At 45.0% G+C, this 22,534-nt stretch overlaps 1 pseudogene; it reads right to left on the reverse strand.

Moving 5' to 3' along the window:
- Nucleotides 1-22,534, reverse strand: part of LOC138352606 (nicotinamide phosphoribosyltransferase-like) — a 203,224-nt pseudogene that overhangs the window by 64,697 nt on the left and 115,993 nt on the right.

Genomic DNA, 22,534 nt, shown 5'->3' on the forward strand with positions numbered 1-22,534 from the left:
AAAGTAAGATTAATAATTCTAACACGAATTTTCTCGATCTTTCGTACGTTTCTTTTCACTGTTGATGGTAATTCAAAGATCAATTCTCCAAAATTCATTTTTATTTCTAGTCTGACGCGACACTTGAGCGCGTTTCGTAAAACTTATTACATTTTCAAAGACTTTAGTTTACACAAACACACAACTTTAACTGAATAGAGCTTAAACATCTTTCGAGTTTTTATACCTACATTTGGGTGAAGTGACATGTTACAATAGTTTTGGATGAGGTGAAAATAAACTTTTAACACAAGACAGAACACGAAAACAATGAAATACAAACAGGTATTAAAAGTAGGTAACTGCAGAAGGCCTATTTTTATTGGCCCATATTTCTTGATGCTTCTATATTGGAGCGGAGTCTTGAAGTGGGTAGAATATAGTTGTGCATTAATTGGCTGTTGATTGCTGGTGTTGACTTCTTGATGAGTAGTGCCTCGGAGACGTCGAGCCGCCTGCTATCGCTGTATCTATCGATGATTTCTGTGTTGTTTGCTAAGATTTCTCTGGTGATGGTTTGGTTGTGGGAAGAGGCTATATGTTCCTTAATGGAGCCCTGTTGCTTATGCATCGTTAAACGCCTGGAAAGAGATGTTGTTGTCTTGCCTATATACTGAGTTTTTTGAGGCTTACAATCCCCAAGAGGGCATTTGAAGGCATAGACGACGTTGGTCTCTTTTAAAACGTTCTGCTTTGTGTATGGAGAGTTTCTCATGAGTAGGCTGGCCGTTTTTTTGGTTTTATAGTAAATTGTCAGTTGTATCTTCTGATTTTTGTCTGTAGGGATAACGTTTCTACTGACAATATCTTTCAGGACCCTTTCCTCCGTTTTATGGGCTGTGGAAAAGAAGTTCATGTAAAATAGTCTAATAGGGGGTATAGGTGTTGTGTTAGTTGTCACTTCAGAGGTTGCATGGCGTTTCAATTTCCTTCTTATGATGTCTTCCACGAAACCATTGGAGAAGCCGTTGTTGACTAGGACCTGCCTTACCCTACAGAGTTCTTCGTCGACTTGCTTCCATTCTGAGCTGTGGCTGAGGGCACGGTCGACATAAGTGTTAACAACACTCCTCTTGTACCTGTCCGGGCAGTCACTGTTGGCATTCAGGCACATTCCTATGTTTGTTTCCTTAGTGTAGACTGCAGTGTGGAAAACTCCGCTCCTTTCCATGACTGTTACATCTAGAAAGGGCAGCTTCCCATCCTTCTCCATCTTGTAAGTAAAACGCAACACAGAATTCTGCTCAAATGCCTCCTTCAGCTCCTGCAGATGTCTGACATCAGGTACCTGTGTAAAAATGTCGTCAACATACCTGCAGTATATGGCCGGTTTCAAGTTCATGTCGACTAAGACTTTTTGCTCGATGGTACCCATGTAGAAGTTTGCAAACAGGACACCTAGGGGAGAACCCATGGCGACCCCATCTACTTGCTTATACATGTGTCCATCCGGGCTCAAGAAGGGTGCCTCTTTAGTACAAGCTTGGAGTAGTTTCCTTAGACTGTTTTCTGGTATGTCAAGAGGAGTACAGGCTGGATCATGGTACACTCTGTCGGCTATCATCCCGATTGTTTCATCCACAGGTACGTTGGTAAACAGATTCTACGTCCAACGAGGCTCTTATCCCTGTGGCCCGTGTTCCCCACAGGAAGTCAACAAATTCCTTTGGAGACTTCAGGCTGAAGGCGCAAGGGACATAAGGATTCAGCAAGCCGTTGAGTCGTTTCGCCAGTCTGTACGTGGGTGTGGGTATCTGGCTGATGATTGGCCGAAGTGGGTTTCCAGGCTTGTGTGTCTTGACATTTCCATACGCATATCCAGGTTTATATTCCCCAATAATATTTGGCAGGTGGAGTCCAGATTTCTTGGCGTTCACAGTTTCGATCAATTTGTTGACCTTTGCTTTCAGTTCGGCTGTAGTGTCCTTCGTTACCCTTTGGAATTTAGTTTGGTCAGAGAGTATGAGGTTCATTTTCGCCAGATATTCGTCTTTTTTAAGAATTACGTATATTGGCGACTTGTCGCCTCTCCTGACAACTATCTCCTTGTTCTCACGAAGGCTCTTAGCTGCCGCTTTGAGCTCGGGGGACAGTATGGTGCTTCTGTAGTTGCCTCGATTCTTTCCTCCTTCCGCAATAAGTTCTGCTTGTAAGGTATCTTTGGTGGTGATCTTCTTTTGTGCTTCGAGGTCGAATATGTCGTCCAACAGAATCTCCAACTCCACTTTCCGGGCCATCTCACTCGGTCTGGACATAACGTGACAGTTTATACCCAGATTTAGGAGAGTGACTTGGTCCTCAGTGAGGTTGATTCCTGCAAGGTTCAGGAAGCCATCTCTTGGTTGAATTGAGGTCAATTATGTATGAGTTGTTATGTATGAGGTCAATTATGTATGAGGAATTATGTATGAGGTCAAAAAATTGACCTCATACATAATGAAATGGGTAGCTTTATCATTTCATAAGAAAAATATTAGAGAAAATATACTAATTCAGGAAAACTTGGTTTATTAGGCAAATCGGGCCTTGCATAGCAGGCCGAGTACGACGTTCTGGCTACTAGGTACAACATATATATATATATATATATATATATATATATATATATATATGTCGTACCTAGTAGCCAGAACGCACTTCTCAGCCTACTATTCAAGGCCCGTTTTGCCTAATAAGCCAAGTTTTCATGAATTAATTGTTTTTCGACTACCTAACCTACCTAACCTAACCTAACCTAACTTTTTCGGCTACCTAACCAAACCTAACCTATAAAGATAGGTTAGGTTAGGTTAGGTAGGGTTGGTTAGGTTCTGTCATATATCTACGTTAATTTTAACTCCAATAAAAAAAAATTGACCTCATACATAATGAAATGGGTAGCTTTATCATTTCATAAGAAAAAAAATAGAAAAAATATATTTTTTCAGGAAAAAATGGCTTATTAGGCAAATCGGGCCTTGCATAGTAGGCCAAAAAGTGAGTTCTGGCTACTAGGTACGACATATATATATATATATATATATATATATATATATATATATATATGTCGTACCTAGTAGCCAGAACTCACTTCTCAGCCTACTATGCAAGGCCCGATTTGCCTAATAAGCCAAGTTTTCATGAATTAATGTTTTTTCGTCTACCTAACCTACCTAACCTAACCTAACCTAGCTTTTTTTGGCTACCTAACCTAACCTTACCTATATATATAGGTTAGGTTAGGTTAGGTAGGGTTGGTTAGGTTCGGTCATATATCTACGTTAATTTTAACTCCAATAAAAAAAAATTGACCTCATACATAGTGAAAAGGGTAGCTTTATCATTTCATAAGAAAAAAATTATAGTAAATAAATTAATTCAGGAAAACTTGGCTTATTAGGCAAATCGGGCCTTGAATAGTAGGCTGATAAGTGAGTTCTGGCTACTAGGTACGACATATATATATATATGGTCCGTGAAACATGCGAGGGAGGTAACTGGGGCAGCGCGGGTCTCCATGCCCGCAACGCCTAGTTTCGGGCCAGTGCGTACCCATATCCGCAGCCGGTCTCCAAGGTATTATATATATATATATATATATATATATATATATATATATATATATATATATATATATATATATATATATATATATATATATATATATATATATATATATATATATATATATATATATATATATATATATATATATATATATATATATATATATATATATATATATATATATATATATATATATATATATATATATATATATATATATATATATATATATATATATATATATATATATATATATATATATATATATATATATATATATATATATATATATATATATATATATATATATATATATATATATATATATATATAATATATATATATATATATATATATATATATATATAGATATATATAGATATATATATATATATATATATATATATATATATATATATATATATATATATAGATATATATAGATATATATAGATATATATAGATATATATAGATATATATAGATATATATAGATATATATATATATATATATATATATATATATATAGATATATATATATATATATATATATATATATATAGATATATATATATATATATATATATATATATAGATATATATATATATATATATATATATATATATATATATATATATATATATATATATATATATATATATATATATATATATATATATATATAGATATATATAGATATATATAGATATATATATATATATATATATATATATGAGAAAGGCAGCAAGAACACGCAAGCAATAAATAACTAAGAACTCTATATGACCCGACCAGGATTGGAACCCATCACGCCAGGATCCCTCCTGAATGTACCTGGTACCGTGATCACTACACCAACTGATCAGTCGTGAAGCTTAGTTAATTAGCACCAGATTGTTGTTGTTGTTTTAGATTTAGCCAGTCAAAACAAAATGTACGTGTAGCACGTGTTATAATGAGCCAGTAATTGAGTTCAGTTATTCACGATAACTTTGTTACGTGAATAAAGCACCAGGACTGACCAATCCTTATATAGACGATCAATTGGTGCAATGATCATGGTACCGTGTACGTTTGGGGTGATCTTGGACGTCAAGGGGTTCGAATCCTGGTCGGGTCATTTAGAGTTATTAATAATTTATGGATTGCGTATTCCTAAAGCCCATCAGTGTCACAAAAGATTTGTTTATTTATTTACAAGGACAGGAAGCCCAGAGGTAACCCGCGCCCCCCCCCCCCCCCCCTAGACCAACGCCTGACTTCCCCAACCGATAAGCATTGCCTAACTCCTGGGTACCTATTTCACCGGGCATCAGGTATAAACAGCCGTACCCAAATGTCTTTTCTTGCAACATATCCTACATGTAAACAGGACAGTTACCTTAAGAATGACCACTTTGGGGTCACCACTGTCCGGCCGGAGGTAGATACAGCCGCCTTTGCTGCCCCGCTGGAGTACCAGGTCCCTCAGCTCCCCGCACCAGTCCTCCTCCAGGCACCGCCAGATGTCATACGAGTCGCACACACACCCGACGTCCCCTGCGGGAGGGACATCCATTTATATACACTGCAGGATATCTTCTTCTTTTAACTTATATTTCGTAATCATATCTGCAATTAGCTCTGAACATTAGTGGTATTTAGTCTATAAGAAAGCTACTTTTTGGTCTTAACAAATGTGCAAGATATGTGTAAATATTTAGTCCAAAATGATCTACTACCAGAAAATTTTGGCAAATATCGCAAGTTTACTAAAGGCAGGTAGTAAATGTGGGTGATTGTAACCTTTCCACCATTGCCCGCAGAATGGAGCCACAGGATGAACATCCAATTATGAAACTAGCTCACCACATATATAAGTTGCTGTTCTAGGAGGCTGTACTTGTAGTTGGTCTCAAACCCAGTAATTGTTCATATAACACGATATATTAAAATTTACAGTTAGCTTATGAATATTGTAACTTGTTTAGCTAAATGAATTATGTGTCTTTATGTGCATGTGGTGATGGTTCCGTTCCACTATCCCTCATACGACAGGTAAGGGGCTCACTACCTCCCACAGGATGGATATGGGGCCCACTACCGCCTATAGAATAAGTATGGGGCCCACTACCGCCCCACAGAATAGGTATGGACTTCGCCATCGTTCACATGATGGGTATGGGTTTCACTTCTGCTCACAGGATGGGTATAGGGCCCTTGTTATGATGTTGATGCCATCTGTTGAGTTCACCCGACCCAAATTCTTTTAGGAGAGTTGTTGTGACGTTGTCAACGCCATCTGTTGAGTACCCGACCTATTTTTCTGTTCCTCAGTGGAAGCTGTGATCTTATTGACACCTGTGCAGTTTCCTTCTTACTATTCATCTTTTACTCTTCAGAAGTGATGTGATATGGGTGGTACCTTGGTCCATAGAAATCAATTCACCCAGGGTAGTCTCGCACTCAAGACATGTTCCAGTGGGAACAAGTGGGGCGAATTGGTATAGACTGGAAATTCTCTGTGATACCCAGTGAAGTATTAGTGATTGACCGACGCATGCTGGGATGGCCAAGTTGAGTACCAAGTACCTTGAATGGCAAGAGGCAGTCCACCATGAGTGGCCAGCAAGGGCAGTCCTGAATGCAAGACTTGTTTCGGTGGGAACAAGTTGGGCGTGTTCTTGGGGACAGTTAATCGTCTGTAGAAGCCAACGACCTATTGGTTTTGGAACAACGTATTCCAGGGTGGTACAGTTTTGTTAATAGATGGAATTAATCTGCCTGACCTCTAAGTTAAGGCTTGTTAGTGGTTAAACCTTTAGAGGAAGCCAGCGACCGTTTTGCTGGAGTTTCGAGGTAGTGTTTAGACACTGTGATGATTCTGTGGAGGACTGGCCTGTGAATTGTTGAGAAAAGTGATCTCGCTGGCATGTATCTCAGAAAAAAGGTTTGGGGAAGAAGCCTTGAGTGTTTAGGAAGAAGATTCGCCGCACCAGTGTTTCGATGGCAGAAGTTTTTGTAGTGTCTTGTATGAAAGTGATACGTACGGTGTTACCCGTGATGTTTAATTGTAATAGGTGTATATTGTTGAAGATAAGATTGAAGTGCATGTGGTGAGGGGTTTTAGTGTTGCTTACCCCCATTCTCGTTTAGTTGTCTATTACTGATCAGTTCTTAATAACTTAACCCTGGTTGGGGTTGGATCTGGTAAGAAGAGGCACTAAGGCCCTATAGAAAGAGAAATGAAAAGAAGCCGGGTTACTGGGTAAGTGAGGCCGTAACACACGTTAACAGCTTAGAGTGAAAATGGGGGTTAATACTAAATACAATAAAATTGACATTCCTTCACTGAAATTTTTGTTTAAATCTACTTGTGGCCAACAAAAATTCTGATGATAGATACATTACGGAAACACTCTTCAAAATGTAAAACAATAACTGGCATCACTGCTCAAGTCCCTCTCCACGGCTTATCAATATTTTTTTTTTCTGGCACCACATGTAATGTCTTCACAATTACTCTGATGATAAGTTAAGTCACAACATTGGATATTAGTAGACAAACTTTAGTACAAATAAATTATCCCGACGACCAGCAAATCATAATTCCAACTTCTCCGAAGACCCTGTGTTCCGCTTCCGGTTTGGCTTTAGGCGGGAAACACTCCCTCCTCCCTGGGAGTGTCAGCGGAGGCTCGCCTTCACCCAACTTGTAACCAACATAACATAAAATTGTGGGTTCATTCTTTCCATTGAACGTAACTAAATAAAACTATGGGACTATACTTGTGTAGTCTAAGTAAAGACTATAATTCTGGACTATTTACAGTGAGGGGGGGGGGGGTAGTATGACTATTGGGGAGAGAGGGGTGTATCTTGGCGGTAAATGTCTATATATGTGGAAATAGTGGAACGTGTGTAATAACGTGTGTTTCCTCAGTGGAAACCAGAGGTCAAAATTGAGCTAAATAAACTGCCTTATAGTATTGGAAACGCATCACGAGGTGCATTTGTTTGTATTTTCCCTGCCAGACGTAAGACTATTCTTGTTTCTCAAAGAGCATTTAAAGACTGAGCTTGGGGTTGATTATTAAATAATAAAATAGGCACCAACTATGTTTACTAATACTTTCTAATCATTTGTAAAGTAAACCTGAGTAAACTTGGGATAGGAATGCTGTAAGATTAGTTGAGTAGTCTGCTGGCAGTGAGTCTACTGAGGAAGAAGAGTGGAGATGCGCTCTCTTCTCTGGCTGGCGTTGTGGTGAAAGGAAACCTCCTCCCCTTCCTCTGTTTCTTTATTTCTGTGTCGTTGTTATCCAGTTAAGTAGTGTTACGGTGCCCTCTCCTATTTCTTTCGTTTGCCGGCTTAAAGAGTCATATCAGCTCTCCCTACTGATTCTCTGAGGTTCAGGGAGTCTAATGATATATGTGGCGACCAGACCGGCTGCCAGTTAAGGCATGGAAGTTATATTATAAGTTGTAAATAAAGGAAAATTGGCGCCCTGTTATAAAATGAAACAGTATCCCCTACGGCAGATGTGACCTTTTGGAAGGGACATTAGTCGATCGCGGATTGGTCGACGTAGGTCGCGGGCGACAAATCAGGGCCCGCCATGACGTCACCGAGTGCCCCGGGCGGCGCCAACGTCAGAGTTGTACTGACCGTGGAAGCGACAGGACGCGCCTCGGTCTGCTCTCGAGGATTGGAGGCTCTGCAAGCCTTTTTCAGTGGATTGAGCTGGCCTTCGTTGCTCACCATAGTTATTGGAGACCCTGCGCTTCTGGGAAGCCAAAGAGGAACCAAGTTCAGTGAGCAGAGAAGTGCCCAAACTTGGAAAATAGTCGGCGACGACGCTGGGCGGCGCCGCTGGCTGGACGTTGAGGTCTGGAAGGTGGGCGAGCAAGCTAGCTGTGACTAGGGTCACATCCACTGAGAATCTTGGAAGGACGACACTGTGCCTAGGACAAGGAGCGACGCCCTGTGGGAGAGGCGAGTGTGGGGAAAAAATAGTGATTAGCTCAGCGCCCATCGATGAACCAGGATTGGGGCAGCTGAATCTCAGGGATTGGAACGGCGACGACGCGAAGGCTTCACGACACCTGAGGACCTGTGGAACGCCCTGGATCGTCAAGGATCGACCCAAGGAAGCGTGGGAACCTCACACCATCGAGGGACAGGCGTCGTGAGCCAGGAACGTAAGGTAGATCATTTTCCCTCCCATTACCCCTTGTATGAGTAGGCTAGTTAGGCCACAATATTTACTCGTGTATGTGGCAGCAAGACTTTATTACTTTAATAGTAGAATAGGCTGCAAGGCAGCTTGTGTCCAGGACTGTCAGAGAGGACAGTGTGTACGGATGACAGGACAGTGAAGGAGAGGTGCCGACGTGGTGAAGAGGCCCTCCTGTGAGAGTGTGAAACTCCTGTCCTTCTGCCCAGTTGAAGGGGTGTTGGAGGTCGTGGAAGAAGAGGCTGACGATCGCCAGACTCATTATCCATATTCCATATTCATGTATTACTTGTGATTGTGTGTGTGTGTTCATGTAATTTGCGTCAGTAAATCCACACATTTTATTACTGTGTTTGAGTGTGCCTCCATTTGTGATATTTCTCTATGAGCATACATTTCTGGCTACAAACGATATATGATACACCCACTGAACTGCATTGCTGGGGTGCAGATATAATAACCCAGCTGGCGACCTTGCTAAGAGGAAGATAGAGAAGACAGGCGGGAAAGGAGTTCCTGCAACCTTTTTTGTCTGGCAGGCAAGACTCAGGGAGGTTATGTTTATAGGTAAGCCTGAGTCTTCCTTCACTCCCCCACGGGTCTAGGCCGGAACTGTTAACAGCAGTTTCCCCGTGGTTGACTGAAGGGCTTCCAGGGTGAATCAATGGCACCCCTTTGTGGTGGAAGCAAAGACCTGCGGAGGTGGGCATCGTTGGTCCTATCTTGTGTGACCAAGGAGACTCCGGTGAATCCAGGGAGTCGGAGGGGCTGAGTATTTGGGCCCTTTGAGCCCCTAGCAGTTAAGTGTTAGCAGAGCCCCGGACCGCCCACCCCCACGTGACAAGAGAACTGGCGACCTTGCCAGGATTCGAACCCCGGTAGCCAAGAACTGGGAACCTCGCCAGGTAGCGTGGATCAAGCTACAGTGTGGACCAAATTTCAAGACAAGTGTTGCCAGGGTACTAATACAGTGTGGCCAGTGAATTCGGTGGTACTGTTACTCAACCGGCTAAGGGACTGAAACAGTGAAATTAGTGCCTACTAACTTGTCTGTGCCGTCGTGTATGCTTGATGATATAGAGATGGAGGAAGACAAAGTAAAGAGATTTATTGACACAAGGGACGAGAGAATTTTGGAGGAGTGTACCAAGGCCCAGCTCCAACAAGTGGCAAACCACTTTGGGATCAGGTTGAGGACGACTAAGGTAGCAGAGCGAAGGATAGAGATCATGGCACAGCTCACAGCTCGAGAGGAAGGGACGGGAGAGGAGCCATCTCAAGAGGAGCCGTCCCGAGGAGAGCCATCGCAAGGTGAACCGTCCCGACTAGGGCCTCCCCAAGCGCCTACCAGTGTGGAGAGAATTCACAGTGAACATGGGAGCAGTGGAAGGTCCAGCTGTAGTAAGAGGAGCCTGCAACTGGAAATAATGAAGATGCAACTGGAAGCCCAGCTGCGACGAGAGGAGAGAGAAGCACGGCTGCAGCTGCAGCGAGAGGAACGTGCGGCTGAGCTGCAGCGAGAGGAACGTGCGGCTGAGCTGCAGCGAGAGGAACGTGCGGCTGAGCTGCAGCGAGAGGAGCGAGAAGCTCGGCTGCAGCGGGAAGAAGGAGAGAGACAACTGCGACTGGAGGAGATAAGGGCAAAGAAAGAAGTCGAATTGCGTCGCGTTGAACGCGGTCTGCCCTCACTACCTGCACGGCGGGATGACCTCAAGGTAAGGGAACGTGACTTACCTACGTTCGAACCACAAGAAGCTGAGGCGTTCTTCGAACACTTTGAACGGATAGCAACTCTGAAGGAGTGGCCGGAAGATGATTGGGCTGCTCTGGTCCAGGGCAGGTTGACTGGTGAGGCCCGGGAAGCCTATAACATGCTGGACCTAGAGGAGTGTACTAGTTATGACGCGATTAAGAATGCGGTTCTCCACTCATTCCGGCTGACTCCGGAGATGTACCGGAAGCGGTTCAGAGAGTGTACAAGAGCGTCGGGAAAGACTTACGCCGAGACCGCCAGGGATATGGAACGGAAATTCCTACGATGGTTGAAGGCGGAGGAAGCGGAGTCGGTGGATGATATCAAACGACTGATAGTGATGGAGAAGTTTATGTCAGTGCTCCATCCTGAGTTGCGAGTGAGGGTGAGAGAAGCAGGTATTAAGGACCTGAAGGCTGCAGCGGATCGAGCCGACATGCTGGAGGAGGCACTACATATCAGGAGGGAGGGGCCGCCCAGACACTCGCCTTACCCCAGGTCGGGAGGGAACCTTAGGAGTTCAGGAGGAGCGAGGACGGGTGGGGACTCTCCCAAGAGTAGTGTGCCCGATGAAGTAACGTGGTTCAAGAGCTCAAGAGACGCGGGTAGGAAGCCCCAAGCTATGAGCAGTGGACCTAGCTCAGGAGCAAGTGCTGCAGTCCCGGACACGACGACAGGGAGTCCAAGGAGGACCCAGGGAGCGTCTGCAAGTGGTACCGCCAGAGTGACTAGCGAGTGGCCGCCCAGGGGAGGTGGCCGATGCTACAACTGTGGCGTGAGAGGACATTATGCCCGCGAGTGTGGGGAGCACCAAAGGAATGTAGGATTAATGTTGGAAGAGGAGAGAGTGTTTGTCCACACCCCATATTATAGTGGACCCAACGTGAATGGTTGGGAAATGAAGTTGGGTGAACATCCCTTCGTTTTCGAGGCCAACGTGAAGTTTGGAAAGTCAGACCCAGTGGAGGTTGCCGTGCTTCGAGATACGGGTGCTGACATAAGTATGGTGACCAGGAGTATTCTCCCCAAGGAATTTAATGATTCACCTGTGGGAGTGGTGAGGATACGCAGTGTGGGGGAGGAATACAGGTTGCCACTTCACGAAGTACAGCTGATTGCCGACTACGGAGTCGAGAGAGCTATAGTAGCTGTAGCCCCTAAGTTACCCCTAGAGCATGTACAGATGGTGCTGGGTAATGACCTCGGAGGAGGCAGGATACAACCCGATTGGGCCAGGAGTGCCTATGTTGCAAGCAGCGGTACAACCCTGCCAGGTGAGGTATCGGTCGTTCCAGATGGTGGTGAGGAAGCCGACTTCGCCAGGGAAAACGTCGCCAGAGACGACGACAACGAGGGCGAGAGTGCAGAGAGGTCGTCGGAGGTTGTGGAAAACCCCGACGGGGACCTCCGACTAAGCCTGATGATGCGTGTGGAGGAGTGGCGAGGAGCAGCTGTACAAACGCCTGGGGCGGTGAAGAGGCTGCAGACCGCACTCCCTCCATACAGAAACGTAAATAAAGTAAGCTCAGTGGATGAGCGAACGGCGGTGAGGGGCAGAGTGGAGGAGCCACGACGCAAAGCACCCTATGCCGGCCAGATGAATAGTGGTAGGTGCAAGGTGAACCACCGTGGTGAGGTGAGCCACAGGGAGGTGGATGAGCCCAACCACGAACCGAAGAAGACGTCTGCAGGGAAGAGAATCTCATGGAGGAGTGAAGATGTTCGTCGGGAACGAAGGAGCGAGTGGTATAGGAAAGGCAATACGAAGAAAGCAGGGAATAGATACACCCAGGGTAGGCGCCAGCCTAACCAGAGGGGCATTGGGCCATCGCAAAAGCCTAGTGTGGAAGAGAGGAAGCTGCTGGATGGAGTACAGGTTACAAGTGCCACTGTGAGGAGACAACGCACCTACGGGAGAAGAGGAACCGAGAAGAGAGAAGATTGGCGAAGAGGAGATCATGAGAGGAAACATGGAGTACCTGTAGGACGCAGTGTAAATGCAAGACTATCTCGGAGTGCACGACGCGGTGGAGGCGCTGCATGCACTGAATCTTACAGTGGTAACGAGCCGTGGGAGTACACTCGTAGCCACGGAGAGGGGATTTCTTGTAGGTGTTCAGGGAACACCCATCACACCCGGTACTATGCGAGGTGGAGATACAATGAGGCAAGTGACTGGCAAGGTGGTACGAGCCACGTCACCAACTGGAGGAGAGACACTTCAGGAACGGAGGGAGCAAGAGTATAGATTGCCCTCTTGAGTGCTGCTCTTCCGATATGACTCTTATTTTAAGGGGAGGGGTATGTTACGGTGCCCTCTCCTATTTCTTTCGTTTGCCGGCTTAAAGAGTCATATCAGCTCTCCCTACTGATTCTCTGAGGTTCAGGGAGTCTAATGATATATGTGGCGACCAGACCGGCTGCCAGTTAAGGCATGGAAGTTATATTATAAGTTGTAAATAAAGGAAAATTGGCGCCCTGTTATAAAATGAAACAGTATCCCCTACGGCAGATGTGACCTTTTGGAAGGGACATTAGTCGATCGCGGATTGGTCGACGTAGGTCGCGGGCGACAAATCAGGGCCCGCCATGACGTCACCGAGTGCCCCGGGCGGCGCCAACGTCAGAGTTGTACTGACCGTGGAAGCGACAGGACGTGCCTCGGTCTGCTCTCGAGGATTGGAGGCTCTGCAAGCCTTTTTCAGTGGATTGAGCTGGCCTTCGTTGCTCACCATAGTTATTGGAGACCCTGCGCTTCTGGGAAGCCAAAGAGGAACCAAGTTCAGTGAGCAGAGAAGTGCCCAAACTTGGAAAATAGTCGGCGACGACGCTGGGCGGCGCCGCTGGCTGGACGTTGAGGTCTGGAAGGTGGGCGAGCAAGCTAGCTGTGACTAGGGTCACATCCACTGAGAATCTTGGAAGGACGACACTGTGCCTAGGACAAGGAGCGACGCCCTGTGGGAGAGGCGAGTGTGGGGAAAAAATAGTGATTAGCTCAGCGCCCATCGATGAACCAGGATTGGGGCAGCTGAATCTCAGGGATTGGAACGGCGACGACGCGAAGGCTTCACGACACCTGAGGACCTGTGGAACGCCCTGGATCGTCAAGGATCGACCCAAGGAAGCGTGGGAACCTCACACCATCGAGGGACAGGCGTCGTGAGCCAGGAACGTAAGGTAGATCATTTTCCCTCCCATTACCCCTTGTATGAGTAGGCTAGTTAGGCCACAATATTTACTCGTGTATGTGGCAGCAAGACTTTATTACTTTAATAGTAGAATAGGCTGCAAGGCAGCTTGTGTCCAGGACTGTCAGAGAGGACAGTGTGTACGGATGACAGGACAGTGAAGGAGAGGTGCCGACGTGGTGAAGAGGCCCTCCTGTGAGAGTGTGAAACTCCTGTCCTTCTGCCCAGTTGAAGGGGTGTTGGAGGTCGTGGAAGAAGAGGCTGACGATCGCCAGACTCATTATCCATATTCCATATTCATGTATTACTTGTGATTGTGTGTGTGTGTTCATGTAATTTGCGTCAGTAAATCCACACATTTTATTACTGTGTTTGAGTGTGCCTCCATTTGTGATATTTCTCTATGAGCATACATTTCTGGCTACAAACGATATATGATACACCCACTGAACTGCATTGCTGGGGTGCAGATATAATAACCCAGCTGGCGACCTTGCTAAGAGGAAGATAGAGAAGACAGGCGGGAAAGGAGTTCCTGCAACCTTTTTTGTCTGGCAGGCAAGACTCAGGGAGGTTATGTTTATAGGTAAGCCTGAGTCTTCCTTCACTCCCCCACGGGTCTAGGCCGGAACTGTTAACAGCAGTTTCCCCGTGGTTGACTGAAGGGCTTCCAGGGTGAATCAATGGCACCCCTTTGTGGTGGAAGCAAAGACCTGCGGAGGTGGGCATCGTTGGTCCTATCTTGTGTGACCAAGGAGACTCCGGTGAATCCAGGGAGTCGGAGGGGCTGAGTATTTGGGCCCTTTGAGCCCCTAGCAGTTAAGTGTTAGCAGAGCCCCGGACCGCCCACCCCCACGTGACAGTAGACTGTGTAGTATCCTCATTGTCTGGCATAAACGTGTTCTATGTGTAGAGTATTGATGTGTAGCAATTAGGTGTTCACTAGTGTTTATTTTTACAAGTTACTCTAGAGGGTTCCAGGGGAACCACGTGGGCTCCAGTGTTACCAGTAAGCTCCCTAGAGTCATTGCCAGTGTCCCTCGCCTAGTAGAACTTTACCCTAGTGTGTTCTCAGTGTAAAACCTTGTATCCTGCTTATGTGGACCAAGGCTTTTAACGTAAGATAGTGTGGTAAAGTAATTATTATTATTGTTATTGGTGTGAGTGTATATGGGGGGTTGTTAAGGGGTTAATAAATTAGTAAGTTAGTTAAAGGAGTATCCATTCTTCCTGTGTAGGAGATCTATGATCAACCTCTAGTCTGACATGACCTAGTAGCAAGTTATTATTCACTGTGGATAGTTTATTTTGGGGGCCGGGCCTTTTAGATCTCCCATATTTGATAACTCTTAATGCTAACTACTACCCATACACCCCTGTTATACTATATCCCCCATAGTACAGACTCCCATTTGTAACACTTTAGTGCAAATAAATTCTCCCGACAACCAGCAAATCATAATTCCAACTTCTCCGAAGACTCTGTGTTCCGCTTCCGGTTTGGCTTTAGGCGGGAAACACTCCCTCCTCCCTGGGAGTGTCAGCGGAGGCTCGCCTTCACCCAACTTGTAACCAACATAACATAAAATTGTGGGTTCATTCTTTTCACTGAACGTAACTAAATAAAACTATGGGACTATACTTGTGTAGTCTAAGTATAGACTATAATTCTGGACTATTTACAGGGAGGGGGGGGGGTAGTATGACTCTATTGGGGAGAGAGGGGTGTATCTTGGCGGTAAATGTAACAACATTAATACTGACTTAATTATCTATTTCACTACACTACAACACACTAAACTACACTCCACGTGTGGATTTGTTCAATAATTTATTTATTTATTTATTTATTTATTTATTTATATTTACAAGAGTTTTTACATTCTTGTAAAGCAGTATCATTCAGAACTACCGTGTTCAATTCAGTGGCGGATATATATAATTATGTGAATAGTTACAGCATTATCGTCTTTGTCATTTGCCCTAAACAAATAATAATTAAACCATTCTCCGGCATATATTACTGCATTTGAAAGCATTCATCATGTCCTTCACAAGGAAACTACTTATAGGTTACACAGACACTGCAGAAATCCTGGATCCTAGAAATCAGATATGCAGTATTACAAGAAACTAGCCTTGATCCTAACTAGCTCTAACACAAAATCTTGCAGTTAGGCTTGGTTATCTTTCATTTAGAGTGATGTGTGGTAGCTTGCTGCTCTTGTGATCACGAAAGAGCAAGCTCTCATCCCAAGCACAATACTTTCTCCGTGAATTCTTAATACATTGGATTTTTCGGTAAATTATCCCGGAGCTCAGCTTGAAAATCCAACACGCTTTTGGTTCATTCTTAACATCTTACCTTCAGGGTAGGTCTGGAGCAGGTGTCTGTGGGAGTCCACCTCCCGCTCCTTGCCCCAAGTGATGACGGTGGAGTGCTCTGAGGAGCGGGACGAGATGCCTCCCACCGTCTTGAGGTGGTAGTACTTCCTCAGCAGCGATGTCCCCGCCACAGTGTCTGACGCCTTCAATGTTTGCAGACAGTCAGAATCAAATACATAATATTCTTTTGTGTATGTCGTGTATTGTCAGCAATTGAAATGCGAACAAAGGATAATTTCGTATTACATGTGAATAGTGCATGATCCGAACACATATAAATGTGATTAGCGCATTATCCGAACACATGTAAATGTGAATAATACATGATCTGTGTGAGGAAGTGATTTATTCTTGATTCTAGAATAATAGAGGCAGATCATGCATATCTGGTGTCCTTGTGAAGCTAGAGCCGCTACAGGAGTGAGTGTTATGTAATAGCCTTTATGTACCCAATGAGAGATTAGCATAGGATATAAACATTACGAGTAGTCTGGAAAGATAGTCATCTTCCCCTACACAGTCCCCCGTGGCGTAGTGGTAAAACACTCGCCCGGCGCCTTGCAAGCACTTCGAAGATGGGTCAGGTGGGGAAGCTTGAGAATATTGGCCTTATGCATACCAATATGTCAGCCAATATTTCGCAGGTGATGAAGACTCAGATGTTCTCAACAGTTCATGCAGAATTAGTCAAGAACATGATGAGTCTCCTATCACGGTTCTCCACCTCGTCCAGAATTCGGATGAAAGATGAGAGGCCAAGCAGTGCAAGAGTGTGTACGCAAATGGAAGCGAACTTGTGTTTCATAGAAGCTTTTATAACTCCTGCTATCGAGAAGGCATGACCTTCTCCGATGGATAAACTTTCTCTCTCTCTCTCTCTCTCTCTCTCTCTCTCTCTCTCTCTCTCTCTCTCTCTCTCTCTCTCTCTCTCTCTCTCTCTCTCTCTCTCTCTCTCTCTCTCTCTCTCTCTCTCTCTCTCTCTCTCTCTCTCTCTCTCTCTCTCTCTCTCTCTCTCTCTCTCTCTCTCTCTCTCTCTCTCTCTCTCTCTCTCTATCTCTTTCTCTCATTCTCTCATTCTCTCATTCTCTCATTCTCTCATTCTCTCATTCTCTCATTCTCTCATTCTCTCTCTCTCTCTCTCTCTCTCTCTCTCTCTCTCTCTCTCTCTCTCTCTCTCTCTCTCTCTCTCTCTCTCTCTCTCTCTCTCTCTCTCTCTCTCTCTCTCTCTCTCTCTCTCTCTCTCTCTCTCTCTCTTTCTCTCATTCTCTCATTCTCTCATTCTCTCATTCTCTCATTCTCTCATTCTCTCATTCTCCCATTCTCTCATTCTCTCATTCTCTCTCTCTCTCTCTCTCTCTCTCTCTCTCTCTCTCTCTCTCTCTCTCTCTCTCTCTCTCTCTCTCTCTCTCTCTCTCTCTCTCTCTCTCTCTCTCTCTCTCTCTCTCTCTCTCTCTCTCTCTCTCTCTCAAACAGCAGAAACGTAAGGTAGCTACAATACATGAAATACGGTCCAGTATAATAACTAGTATGGTGAGAAGGTATGCGCTACTGACCTTAAAGTTGATCAAGTGCGCAGCGCCGCCCAGAGCGCCGGACTCTACAGAGGACACGCCCCGGTACCCAGCATCGTGTAGCTGTGGACGCAGTCAGGATTTTAAAATATACACAGTAATTCAGGTTTACCATGTAACCACCCCCTAATTCAGTAGGCGGCAGTGGAAAGATTATAATCACCTGTATTTATTGTCTACAGTTTGCATACTGTGGTAGTATGGTACCAAAAAAAAATGTTTGGCTACGATGTCTTGTAGTAGTTCATTTTGAAGTAAATATTTACACATATCTTGAACATTTATTATAGAGTTGTCTCCAAATTCATGTATCTTTTCGTACTCAATCACACAGGGGCGCCGGTGGCTGTGTGGATAGCACGCTGTACACGTAATCCTGTGGCCCGGGTTCGATTCCTGGCGCCAGCGAGAAAAAAAAATGGGCAGAGTTTCTTTCATCCTGATGCTTCTGTTACCTAGCAGTAAATAGGTACCTGGGAGTTACACAGCTGTTACAGGCTGCTTCCTTGTGTGTGTGTGTGTGTGTGTGTGTGTGTGTGTGTGTGTGTGTGTGTGTGTGTGTGTGTGTGTGTGTGTGTGTGTGTGTGTGTGTGTGTGAAAAATAAATAAATAAAAATTAGTAATTAGTAACAGTTGATTGATTGACAGTTGAGAGGCGGGCCGAAAGAACAGAGCTATACCCCCCCCCCCCGCAAGCACAAATAGGTGAATACAACTAGGTGAATACACAGTGACAGACAGTGTGCGAATAATTTTGCTGACACATTTACATTTGATCAGGTAAAGATTTGATTACATTTGATCTACATCAACAGCAAAAGCAAATTTTGAGTCTAAGTCGAGCAATAGTAAGATTTAGTCAGCAAGTTCTATTGAACGGTTCATAGTTATCTGAATCTTCTTGCATGATAATATGAGGAAAAATTGAATTTTTAGTGTAGATTTCAGTTTATCTCGGGTCTACAAGGCTTTCTTGACGTTCGTGGTGAGAAAAATTTTTGTTCTTAGGATACTTATGTAGGCAGTTCAAGATTATAGTCAACTTCCTTTTCAAGGGCAGAATCTCTGACTAATTACTGAGTAATAGCCCTCAGAAAGGGTATGGAGACCACTTCTGCCCACAGGATGGGTATGGGGTCTACTTCCGTCAATGAGATGGGTATGTGGTCTACTAAAACCCAGAGGATAGGTATGGGGTTTACCACCACTTATGGGATGGTTATAGGGTCCACTACCACCTACTGGATTGGTATGGGGTCCCCAACCCCCCATAGAATGGGTATGGGGTCCACTACCGACTATGGGATGGGTATGGGGGTCCACTACCGACTATGGGGTGGATATGGGGTACACCACCGCCCATTGGATGGGTATGGGGTCCACCACCGCCTATGGGATAGGTATGGAGTCCACTACCACTTATGGGATGAGTATGGGGTCCACCACTGCCTATGGGATGGGCATGGGGTCCACTACCGTCTATGGGATGGGTATGGGGTCCACCACCCCATACCCATAGGGAGCCGGTCGGCCGAGCGGACAGGACGCTGGACTTGTGATCCTGTGGTCCCGGGTTCGATCCCGGGCGCCGGCGAGAAACAATGGGCAGAGTTTCTTTCACCCTATGCCCTGTTACCTAACAGTAAAATAGGTACCTGGGTGTTAGTCAGCTGTCACGGACTGCTTCCTGGGGGTGAAGGCCTGGTCGAGGACCGGGCCGCGGGGACACTAAAAAGCCCCGTAATTATCTCAAGATAACCTCAAGATAACCACCGCCCATAGGATGGGTATGGAATTCACCACCGCCTATGGGATGGGTATGGGGTCCACTACTACTCATGGGATGGCTATGGGGGTCCACCACCGCATATGGGATGGGATCCACTACCACCTATGGGAAGGGAATGGGACCCACCACCCTCTATGGGATGGGTATGGGGTCTACCACTGCCTATAGGATGGGTAAGGAGTCCACCACTGCCTATGGGATGGGTATGGGATCCACCACCACCTATGGGCTGGGAATAGGGTCCACCACCGCCTAGATAACAGGTCACTGGAAACAGTAGACCCAGCAAACATTTTTTTTGTTTTCAAACAGTTTTATAAACATTTTCCTTCTTTGATCACATTTAAAATTACGTTTTTCAGACACTTTTGGAAAGATTGTAAAAACGAGTATAAACCTGAGGCCATAATGCCTACATGAAAGGTTTTTTGAATGTTATGATATAATATTTTATAAAAATTTAAAACAAAATATTGTTTTAATTATTTAATTATTGCTAATTATTTAATTGCTGTCATTATTAGATACAGCATTATAATCACTATTAAATTGTGATGACAGAGAGGGAGAGAAAGAGAGCGAGGCAAAATTAAGAGAGCTGCAAGGGGTTACAAAGCCGTATATGAAGCACAAGTTCTCTCTCATCTAGAGTATGCACCCCTTTCCTAGATCACCTGCCCACCGGCATTTATCAGCGTGTTGGACAAAGTGAAGAGATGGGCAAGAAGGCTCATCTCTAATCTTAGTCAAGTCTGGTGGGAACAGTCTGAACATCAGAGCCTGCAACACCGTCGTGACGTTCTTGGTCTTACTGTTATGTACAACATACTCAAAATTCCGCCCCTGGCCCAACTCCGTAGACTATTAGTAGTTGCCACCCATAGTACTAAGGCTCTTAACCTTCAATAGTCACATGCTGGAAGGGCCTTTCCCAAGAACATCACTCCATGAGCGATCATTCATTCCTAGGCTGACTCGCATCTGGAACTTGTTCGCTCAACAGGTTCATCAACGGGAGATCAGGTCAACTGATCACATGAAGGCACTGGCAAACAGTTTGCTACAGGCTCATCCTCTTCCTTATATGATTGTTACCCAATATTGTTAATGAATAAAGGCTATATCAACTGATGCATATAACAGGCTCGTGTAATAATTGAGCCTCTAGGCGTAGGTTTTAACTGAGCTGAGGTATGATTACAGCTCTTGCTTGCAGAGAGAGAGAGAGAGAGAGAGAGAGAGAGAGAGAGAGAGAGAGAGAGAGAGAGAGAGAGAGAGAGAGAGAGAGAGAGAGAGAGAGAGAGAGAGAGAGAGAGAGAGAGAGAGAGAGAGAGAGAGAGAGAGAGAGAGAGAGAGAGAGAGAGAGAGGAGAGAGAGAGAGAGAGAGAGAGAGAGAGAGAGAGAGAGAGAGAGAGAGAGAGAGAGAGAGAGAGAGAGAGAGAGAGAGAGAGAGAGAGAGAGAGAGAGAGAGAGAGAGAGAGGAGAGAGAGAGAGAGAGAGAGAGAGAGAGAGAGAGAGAGAGAGAGAGAGAGAGAGAGAGAGAGAGAGAGAGAGAGAGAGAGAGAGAGAGAGAGAGAGAGAGAGAGAGAGAGAGAGAGAGAGAGAGAGAGAGAGAGAGAGAGAGAGAGAGAGAGAGAGAGAGAGAGAGAGAGAGAGAGAGAGAGAGAGAGAGAGAGAGAGAGAGAGAGAGAGAGAGAGAGAGAGAGAGAGAGAGAGAGAGAGAGAGAGAGAGAGAGAGAGAGAGAGAGAGAGGAGAGAGAGAGAGAGAGAGAGAGAGAGAGAGAGAGAGAGAGAGAGAGAGAGAGAGAGAGAGAGAGAGAGAGAGAGAGAGAGAGAGAGAGAGAGAGAGAGAGAGAGAGAGAGAGAGAGAGAGAGAGAGAGAGAGAGAGAGAGAGAGAGAGAGAGAGAGAGAGAGAGAGAGAGAGAGAGAGAGAGAGAGAGAGAGAGAGAGAGAGAGAGAGAGAGAGAGAGAGAGAGAGAGAGAGAGAGAGAGAGAGAGAGAGAGAGAGAGAGAGAGAGAGAGAGAGAGAGAGAGAGAGAGAGAGAGAGAGAGAGAGAGAGAGAGAGAGAGAGAGAGAGAGAGAGAGAGAGAGAGAGAGAGAGAGAGAGAGAGAGAGAGAGAGAGAGAGAGAGAGAGAGAGAGAGAGAGAGAGAGAGAGAGAGAGAGAGAGAGAGAGAGAGAGAGAGAGAGAGAGAGAGAGAGAGAGAGAGAGAGAGAGAGAGAGAGAGAGAGAGAGAGAGAGAGAGAGAGAGAGAGAGAGAGAGAGAGAGAGAGAGAGAGAGAGAGAGAGAGAGAGAGAGAGAGAGAGAGAGAGAGAGAGAGAGAGAGAGAGAGAGAGAGAGAGAGAGAGAGAGAGAGAGAGAGAGAGAGAGAGAGAGAGAGAGAGAGAGAGAGAGAGAGAATGAAGAATGAGAATGAAGGCAGAGAGAAGATAGATGCAGAGAGAGACAGAAGGAGAAAGAAAGAGAGAGACAGGAGGAGAGAGATAGAGAGAGAGAGGAGAAAGGCAGAGAGGACACGTGCAGAGAAAAGGAGATACATATATAGAGAGAAGGAGATCGAAGCAGGGGGAGAGAGAGAGACAGAGACAGAGAGAGGAGAGAGAAGGAGGAACAGAGAGAGAGGAGAGAGCAGGAAAGACAGAGACATAGAGGAGAGAGAGACAGAGACAGAGAGAGGAGAGAGACAGAGACAGAAATAGAGACACTAAGATAAGGACAGAGACATAGACAGAGAGATGAACAAAGACATGAGGTCCACTACCACCTACAGGATGGATCTGGGGTTTATTACCATGCACATGATGGTTATGGGGTTTATTACCATACACATGATGGATATGGGGTTTATTACCATGCACAGGATGGTTATGGGGTTTATTACCATGCACAGGATGGTTATGGGGTTTATTACCATGCACAGGATGGTTATGGGGTTTGTTACCATGCACATGATGGTTATGGGGTTTATTACCATGCACATGATGGTTATGGGGTTTATTACCATACACATGATGGATATGGGGTTTATTACCATGCACAGGAT

Source organism: Procambarus clarkii, chromosome 54, assembly GCF_040958095.1.
Source record: "Procambarus clarkii isolate CNS0578487 chromosome 54, FALCON_Pclarkii_2.0, whole genome shotgun sequence".
NCBI lineage: Eukaryota > Metazoa > Arthropoda > Malacostraca > Decapoda > Cambaridae > Procambarus > Procambarus clarkii.